This window comes from Borostomias antarcticus (genome assembly GCF_949987555.1).
Source record: "Borostomias antarcticus genome assembly, chromosome: 20".
Lineage (NCBI taxonomy): Eukaryota > Metazoa > Chordata > Actinopteri > Stomiiformes > Stomiidae > Borostomias > Borostomias antarcticus.
The window spans coordinates 12,476,576-12,486,431 of NC_140253.1; positions in this window are offsets into that span (position 1 = coordinate 12,476,576).

Genomic DNA, 9,856 nt, shown 5'->3' on the forward strand with positions numbered 1-9,856 from the left:
AGTGGCATAGTTGGGATAGACAGTAGCAAGCACATTGGTTTGATAGCATAGTTGGGATGGACAGTAGCTAGCACATTGGTTTGATAGTAGCATAGTTGGGATGGACAGTAGCTAGCACATTGGTTTGATAGTGGCATAGTTGGGATGGACAGTAGCTAGCACATTGGTTTGATAGTAGCATAGTTGGGATTGACAGTAGCTAGCACATAGGTTTGATAGCATAGTTGGGATGGACAGTAGCTAGCACATTGGTTTGATAGTAGCATAGTTGGGATGGACAGTAGCTAGCACATTGGTTTGATAGTAGCATAGTTGGGATGGACAGTAGCTAGCACATTGGTTTGATAGTAGCATAGTTGGGATGGACAGTAGCTAGCACATTGGTTTGATAGTAGCATAGTTGGGATGTACAGTAGCTAGCACATTGGTTTGATAGCATATTTGGGATGGACAGTAGCTAGCACATTGGTTTGATAGTAGCATAGTTGGGATGGACAGTAGCTATCACATTGGTTTGATAGTAGCATAGTTGGGATAGACAGTAGCTAGCACATAGGTTTGATAGCATAGTTGGGATGGACAGTAGCTAGCACATTGGTTTGATAGTAGCATAGTTGGGATGGACAGTAGCTAGCACATTGGTTTGATAGTTGCATAGTTGGGATGGACAGTAGCTAGCACATTGGTTTGATAGCATAGTTGGGATGGACAGTAGCTAGCACATTGGTTTGATAGTAGCATAGTTGGGATGGACAGTAGCTAGCACATTGGTTTGATAGTAGCATAGTTGGGATAGACAGTAGCTAGCACATTGGTTTGATAGTAGCATAGTTGGGATGGACAGTAGCTAGCACATTTGTTTGATAGTAGCATAGTTGGGATGGACAGGAGCTAGCACATTGGTTTGATAGTAGCATAGTTGGGATGGACAGTAGCTAGCACATTGGTTTGATAGTAGCATAGTTGGGATGGACAGTAGCTAGCACATTGGTTTGATAGTAGCATAGTTGGGATGGACAGTAGCTAGCACATAGGTTTGATAGCATAGTTGGGATGGACAGTAGCTAGCACATTGGTTTGATAGTAGCATAGTTGGGATGGACAGTAGCTAGCACATAGGTTTGATAGCATAGTTGGGATGGACAGTAGCTAGCACATTGGTTTGATAGTAGCATAGTTGGGATGGACAGTTGCTAGCACATTGGTTTGATAGAAGCATAGTTGGGATGGACAGTAGCTAGCACATTGGTGTGATAGTAGCATAGTTGGGATGGACAGTAGCTAGCACATTGGTTTGATAGTAGCATAGTTGGGATGGACAGTAGCTAGCACATTGGTTTGATAGTAGCATAGTTGGGATGGACAGTAGCTAGCACATTGGTTTGATAGTAGCAGAGTTGGGATGGACAGTAGCTAGCACATTGGTTTGATAGTGGCATAGTTGGGATAGACAGTAGCTAGCACATTGGTTTGATAGCATAGTTGGGATCGACAGTAGCTAGCACATTGGTTTGATAGTAGCATAGTTGGGATAGACAGTAGCTAGCACATTGGTTTGATAGTAGCATAGTTGGGATAGACAGTAGCTAGCACATTGGTTTGATAGTAGCATAGTTGGGATGGACAGTAGCTAGCACATTGGTTTGCTAGTAGCATAGTTGGGATGGACAGTAGCTAGCACATTGGTTTGATGGTAGCATAGTTGGGATGGACAGGAGCTAGCACATTGGTTTGATAGTAGCATAGTTGGGATGGACAGTAGCTAGCACATTGGTTTGATAGTAGGATAGTTGGGATGGACAGTAGCTAGCACATAGGTTTGATAGCATAGTTGGGATAGACAGTAGCTAGCACATTGGTTTGATAGTAGCATAGTTGGGATGAACAGTAGCTAGCACATTGGTTTGATAGTAGCATAGTTGGGATGGACAGTAGCTAGCATATTGGTTTGATAGTAGCATAGTTGGGATGGACAGTAGCTAGCACATTGGTTTGATAGTAGCATAGTTGGGATAGACAGTAGCTAGCACATTGGTTTGATAGTAGCATAGTTGGGATGGACAGTAGCTAGCACATTGGTTTGATAGTAGCATAGTTAGGATGGACAGTAGCTAGCACATTGGTTTGATAGTAGCATAGTTGGGATGGACAGTAGCTAGCACATTGGTTTGATAGTAGCAGAGTTGGGATGGACAGTAGCTAGCACATTGGTTTGATAGTGGCATAGTTGGGATAGACAGTAGCTAGCACATTGGTTTGATAGCATAGTTGGGATGGACAGTAGCTAGCACATTGGTTTGATAGTAGCATAGTTGGGATGGACAGTAGCTAGCACATTGGTTTGATATTAGCATAGTTGGGATGGACAGTAGCTAGCACATTGGTTTGATAATAGCATAGTTGGGATGTACAGTAGCTAGCACATTGGTTTGATAGTAGCATAGTTGGGATGGACAGTTGCTAGCACATAGGTTTGATAGCATAGTTGGGATGGACAGTAGCTAGCACATTGGTTTGATAGTAGCATAGTTGGGATGGACAGTTGCTAGCACATTGGTTTGATAGTAGCATAGTTGGGATGGACAATAGCTAGCACATTGGTTTGATAGTAGCATAGTTGGTATGGACAGTAGCTAGCACATTGGTTTGATAGTAGCATAGTTGGGATGGACAGTAGCTAGCACATTGGTTTGATAGTAGCATAGTTGGGATAGACAGTAGCTAGCACATTGGTTTGATAGTAGCATAGTTGGGATGGACAGTAGCTAGCACATTGGTTTGCTAGTAGCATAGTTGGGATGGACAGTAGCTAGCACATTGGTTTGATAGTAGCGTAGTTGGGATGGACAGGAGCTAGCACATTGGTTTGATAGTAGCGTAGTTGGGATGGACAGTAGCTAGCACATTGGTTTGATAGTAGCATAGTTGGGATGGACAGTAGCTAGCACATTGGTTTGATAGTAGCATAGTTGGGATGGACAGTAGCTAGCACATAGGTTTGATAGCATAGTTGGGATGGACAGTAGCTAGCACATTGGTTTGATAGTAGCATAGTTGGGATGGACAGTAGCTAGCACATAGGTTTGATAGCATAGTTGGGATGGACAGTAGCTAGCACATTGGTTTGATAGTAGCTTAGTTGGGATGGACAGTTGCTAGCACATTGGTTTGATAGTAGCATAGTTGGGATGGACAGTAGCTAGCACATTGGTTTGATAGTAGCATAGTTGGGATGGACAGTAGCTAGCACATTGGTTTGATAGTAGCATAGTTGGGATGGACAGTAGCTAGCACATTGGTTTGATAGTAGCATAGTTGGGATAGACAGTAGCTAGCACATTGGTTTGATAGTAGCATAGTTGGGATAGACAGTAGCTAGCACATTGGTTTGATAGTAGCATAGTTGGGATGGACAGTAGCTAGCACATTGGTTTGCTAGTAGCATAGTTGGGATGGACAGTAGCTAGCACATTGGTTTGATAGTAGCATAGTTGGGATGGACAGGAGCTAGCACATTGGTTTGATAGTAGCATAGTTGGGATGGACAGTAGCTAGCACATTGGTTTGATAGTAGGATAGTTGAGATGGACAGTAGCTAGCACATAGGTTTGATAGCATAGTTGGGATGGACAGTAGCTAGCACATTGGTTTGATAGTAGCATAGTTGGGATGGACAGTAGCTAGCACATTGGTTTGATAGTAGCATAGTTGGGATGTACAGTAGCTAGCACATTGGTTTGATAGCATAGTTGGGATGGACAGTAGCTAGCATATTGGTTTGATAGTAGCATAGTTGGGATGGACAGTAGCTAGCACATTGGTTTGATAGTAGCATAGTTGGGATAGACAGTAGCTAGCACATTGGTTTGATAGTAGCATAGTTGGGATGGACAGTAGCTAGCACATTGGTTTGATAGTAGCATAGTTGGGATGGACAGTAGCTAGCACATTGGTTTGATAGTAGCATAGTTGGGATGGACAGTAGCTAGCACATTTGTTTGATAGTAGCAGAGTTGGGATGGACAGTAGCTAGCACATTGGTTTGATAGTGGCATAGTTGGGATAGACAGTAGCTAGCACATTGGTTTGATAGCATAGTTGGGATGGACAGTAGCTAGCACATTGGTTTGATAGTAGCATAGTTGGGATAGACAGTAGCTAGCACATTGGTTTGATAGTAGCATAGTTGGGATAGACAGTAGCTAGCACATTGGTTTGATAGTAGCATAGTTGGGATGGACAGTAGCTAGCACATTGGTTTGCTAGTAGCATAGTTGGGATGGACAGTAGCTAGCACATTGGTTTGATAGTAGCATAGTTGGGATGGACAGGAGCTAGCACATTGGTTTGATAGTAGCATAGTTGGGATGGACAGTAGCTAGCACATTGGTTTGATAGTAGGATAGTTGGGATGGACAGTAGCTAGCACATAGGTTTGATAGCATAGTTGGGATGGACAGTAGCTAGCACATTGGTTTGATAGTAGCATAGTTGGGATGGACAGTAGCTAGCACATTGGTTTGATAGTAGCATAGTTGGGATGTACAGTAGCTAGCACATTGGTTTGATAGCATAGTTGGGATGGACAGTAGCTAGCATATTGGTTTGATAGTAGCATAGTTGGGATGGACAGTAGCTAGCACATTGGTTTGATAGTAGCATAGTTGGGATAGACAGTAGCTAGGACATTGGTTTGATAGTAGCATAGTTGGGATGGACAGTAGCTAGCACATTGGTTTGATAGTAGCATAGTTGGGATGGACAGTAGCTAGCACATTGGTTTGATAGTAGCATAGTTGGGATGGACAGTAGCTAGCACATTGGTTTGATAGTAGCATAGTTGGGATGGACAGTAGCTAGCACATAGGTTTGATAGCATAGTTGGGATGGACAGTAGCTAGCACATTGGTTTGATAGTAGCTTAGTTGGGATGGACAGTTGCTAGCACATTGGTTTGATAGTAGCATAGTTGGGATGGACAGTAGCTAGCACATTGGTTTGATAGTAGCATAGTTGGGATGGACAGTAGCTAGCACATTGGTTTGATAGTAGCATAGTTGGGATGGACAGTAGCTAGCACATTGGTTTGATAGTAGCATAGTTGGGATAGACAGTAGCTAGCACATTGGTTTGATAGTAGCATAGTTGGGATAGACAGTAGCTAGCACATTGGTTTGATAGTAGCATAGTTGGGATGGACAGTAGCTAGCACATTGGTTTGCTAGTAGCATAGTTGGGATGGACAGTAGCTAGCACATTGGTTTGATAGTAGCATAGTTGGGATGGACAGGAGCTAGCACATTGGTTTGATAGTAGCATAGTTGGGATGGACAGTAGCTAGCACATTGGTTTGATAGTAGGATAGTTGGGATGGACAGTAGCTAGCACATTGGTTTGATAGTAGCATAGTTGGGATGGACAGTAGCTAGCACATTGGTTTGATATTAGCATAGTTGGGATGGACAGTAGCTAGCACATTGGTTTGATAATAGCATAGTTGGGATGTACAGTAGCTAGCACATTGGTTTGATAGTAGCATAGTTGGGATGGACAGTAGCTAGCACATAGGTTTGATAGTAGCATAGTTGGGATGGACAGTAGCTAGCACATTGGTTTGATAGTAGCATAGTTGGGATGGACAGTTGCTAGCACATTGGTTTGATAGTAGCATAGTTGGGATGGACAATAGCTAGCACATTGGTTTGATAGTAGCATAGTTGGTATGGACAGTAGCTAGCACATTGGTTTGATAGTAGCATAGTTGGGATGGACAGTAGCTAGCACATTGGTTTGATAGTAGCATAGTTGGGATAGACAGTAGCTAGCACATTGGTTTGATAGTAGCATAGTTGGGATGGACAGTAGCTAGCACATTGGTTTGCTAGTAGCATAGTTGGGATGGACAGTAGCTAGCACATTGGTTTGATAGTAGCGTAGTTGGGATGGACAGGAGCTAGCACATTGGTTTGATAGTAGCGTAGTTGGGATGGACAGTAGCTAGCACATTGGTTTGATAGTAGCATAGTTGGGATGGACAGTAGCTAGCACATTGGTTTGATAGTAGCATAGTTGGGATGGACAGTAGCTAGCACATAGGTTTGATAGCATAGTTGGGATGGACAATAGCTAGCACATTGGTTTGATAGTAGCATAGTTGGGATGGACAGTAGCTAGCACATAGGTTTGATAGCATAGTTGGGATGGACAGTAGCTAGCACATTGGTTTGATAGTAGCTTAGTTGGGATGGACAGTTGCTAGCACATTGGTTTGATAGTAGCATAGTTGGGATGGACAGTAGCTAGCACATTGGTTTGATAGTAGCATAGTTGGGATGGACAGTAGCTAGCACATTGGTTTGATAGTAGCATAGTTGGGATGGACAGTAGCTAGCACATTGGTTTGATAGTAGCATAGTTGGGATAGACAGTAGCTAGCACATTGGTTTGATAGTAGCATAGTTGGGATAGACAGTAGCTAGCACATTGGTTTGATAGTAGCATAGTTGGGATGGACAGTAGCTAGCACATTGGTTTGCTAGTAGCATAGTTGGGATGGACAGTAGCTAGCACATTGGTTTGATAGTAGCATAGTTGGGATGGACAGGAGCTAGCACATTGGTTTGATAGTAGCATAGTTGGGATGGACAGTAGCTAGCACATTGGTTTGATAGTAGGATAGTTGGGATGGACAGTAGCTAGCACATAGGTTTAATAGCATAGTTGGGATGGACAGTAGCTAGCACATTGGTTTGATAGTAGCATAGTTGGGATGGACAGTAGCTAGCACATTGGTTTGATAGTAGCATAGTTGGGATGTACAGTAGCTAGCACATTGGTTTGATAGCATAGTTGGGATGGACAGTAGCTAGCATATTGGTTTGATAGTAGCATAGTTGGGATGGACAGTAGCTAGCACATTGGTTTGATAGTAGCATAGTTGGGATAGACAGTAGCTAGCACATTGGTTTGATAGTAGCATAGTTGGGATGGACAGTAGCTAGCACATTGGTTTGATAGTAGCATAGTTGGGATGGACAGTAGCTAGCACATTGGTTTGATAGTAGCATAGTTGGGATGGACAGTAGCTAGCACATTTGTTTGATAGTAGCAGTTGGGATGGACAGTAGCTAGCACATTGGTTTGATAGTGGCATAGTTGGGATAGACAGTAGCTAGCACATTGGTTTGATAGCATAGTTGGGATGGACAGTAGCTAGCACATTGGTTTGATAGTAGCATAGTTGGGATAGACAGTAGCTAGCACATTGGTTTGATAGTAGCATAGTTGGGATAGACAGTAGCTAGCACATTGGTTTGATAGTAGCATAGTTGGGATGGACAGTAGCTAGCACATTGGTTTGCTAGTAGCATAGTTGGGATGGACAGTAGCTAGCACATTGGTTTGATAGTAGCATAGTTGGGATGGACAGGAGCTAGCACATTGGTTTGATAGTAGCATAGTTGGGATGGACAGTAGCTAGCACATTGGTTTGATAGTAGGATAGTTGGGATGGACAGTAGCTAGCACATAGGTTTGATAGCATAGTTGGGATGGACAGTAGCTAGCACATTGGTTTGATAGTAGCATAGTTGGGATGGACAGTAGCTAGCACATTGGTTTGATAGTAGCATAGTTGGGATGTACAGTAGCTAGCACATTGGTTTGATAGCATAGTTGGGATGGACAGTAGCTAGCATATTGGTTTGATAGTAGCATAGTTGGGATGGACAGTAGCTAGCACATTGGTTTGATAGTAGCATAGTTGGGATAGACAGTAGCTAGGACATTGGTTTGATAGTAGCATAGTTGGGATGGACAGTAGCTAGCACATTGGTTTGATAGTAGCATAGTTGGGATGGACAGTAGCTAGCACATTGGTTTGATAGTAGCATAGTTGGGATGGACAGTAGCTAGCACATTGGTTTGATAGTAGCATAGTTGGGATGGACAGTAGCTAGCACATAGGTTTGATAGCATAGTTGGGATGGACAGTAGCTAGCACATTGGTTTGATAGTAGCTTAGTTGGGATGGACAGTTGCTAGCACATTGGTTTGATAGTAGCATAGTTGGGATGGACAGTAGCTAGCACATTGGTTTGATAGTAGCATAGTTGGGATGGACAGTAGCTAGCACATTGGTTTGATAGTAGCATAGTTGGGATGGACAGTAGCTAGCACATTGGTTTGATAGTAGCATAGTTGGGATAGACAGTAGCTAGCACATTGGTTTGATAGTAGCATAGTTGGGATAGACAGTAGCTAGCACATTGGTTTGATAGTAGCATAGTTGGGATGGACAGTAGCTAGCACATTGGTTTGCTAGTAGCATAGTTGGGATGGACAGTAGCTAGCACATTGGTTTGATAGTAGCATAGTTGGGATGGACAGGAGCTAGCACATTGGTTTGATAGTAGCATAGTTGGGATGGACAGTAGCTAGCACATTGGTTTGATAGTAGGATAGTTGGGATGGACAGTAGCTAGCACATTGGTTTGATAGCATAGTTGGGATGGACAGTAGCTAGCACATTGGTTTGATAGTAGCATAGTTGGGATGGACAGTAGCTAGCACATTGGTTTGATAGTAGCATAGTTGGGATGTACAGTAGCTAGCACATTGGTTTGATAGCATAGTTGGGATGGACAGTAGCTAGCATATTGGTTTGATAGTAGCATAGTTGGGATGGACAGTAGCTAGCACATTGGTTTGATAGTAGCATAGTTGGGATAGACAGTAGCTAGCACATTGGTTTGATAGTAGCATAGTTGGGATGGACAGTAGCTAGCACATTGGTTTGATAGTAGCATAGTTGGGATGGACAGTAGCTAGCACATTGGTTTGATAGTAGCATAGTTGGGATGGACAGTAGCTAGCACATTTGTTTGATAGTAGCAGAGTTGGGATGGACAGTAGCTAGCACATTGGTTTGATAGTGGCATAGTTGGGATAGACAGTAGCTAGCACATTGGTTTGATAGCATAGTTGGGATGGACAGTAGCTAGCACATTGGTTTGATAGTAGCATAGTTGGGATAGACAGTAGCTAGCACATTGGTTTGATAGTAGCATAGTTGGGATAGACAGTAGCTAGCACATTGGTTTGATAGTAGCATAGTTGGGATGGACAGTAGCTAGCACATTGGTTTGCTAGTAGCATAGTTGGGATGGACAGAAGCTAGCACATTGGTTTGATAGTAGCATAGTTGGGATGGACAGGAGCTAGCACATTGGTTTGATAGTAGCATAGTTGGGATGGACAGTAGCTAGCACATTGGTTTGATAGTAGGATAGTTGGGATGGACAGTAGCTAGCACATAGGTTTGATAGCATAGTTGGGATGGACAGTAGCTAGCACATTGGTTTGATAGTAGCATAGTTGGGATGGACAGTAGCTAGCACATTGGTTTGATAGTAGCATAGTTGGGATGTACAGTAGCTAGCACATTGGTTTGATAGCATAGTTGGGATGGACAGTAGCTAGCATATTGGTTTGATAGTAGCATAGTTGGGATGGACAGTAGCTAGCACATTGGTTTGATAGTAGCATAGTTGGGATAGACAGTAGCTAGGACATTGGTTTGATAGTAGCATAGTTGGGATGGACAGTAGCTAGCACATTGGTTTGATAGTAGCATAGTTGGGATGGACAGTAGCTAGCACATTGGTTTGATAGTAGCATAGTTGGGATGGACAGTAGCTAGCACATTGGTTTGATAGTAGCATAGTTGGGATGGACAGTAGCTAGCACATAGGTTTGATAGCATAGTTGGGATGGACAGTAGCTAGCACATTGGTTTGATAGTAGCTTAGTTGGGATGGACAGTTGCTAGCACATTGGTTTGATAGTAGCATAGTTG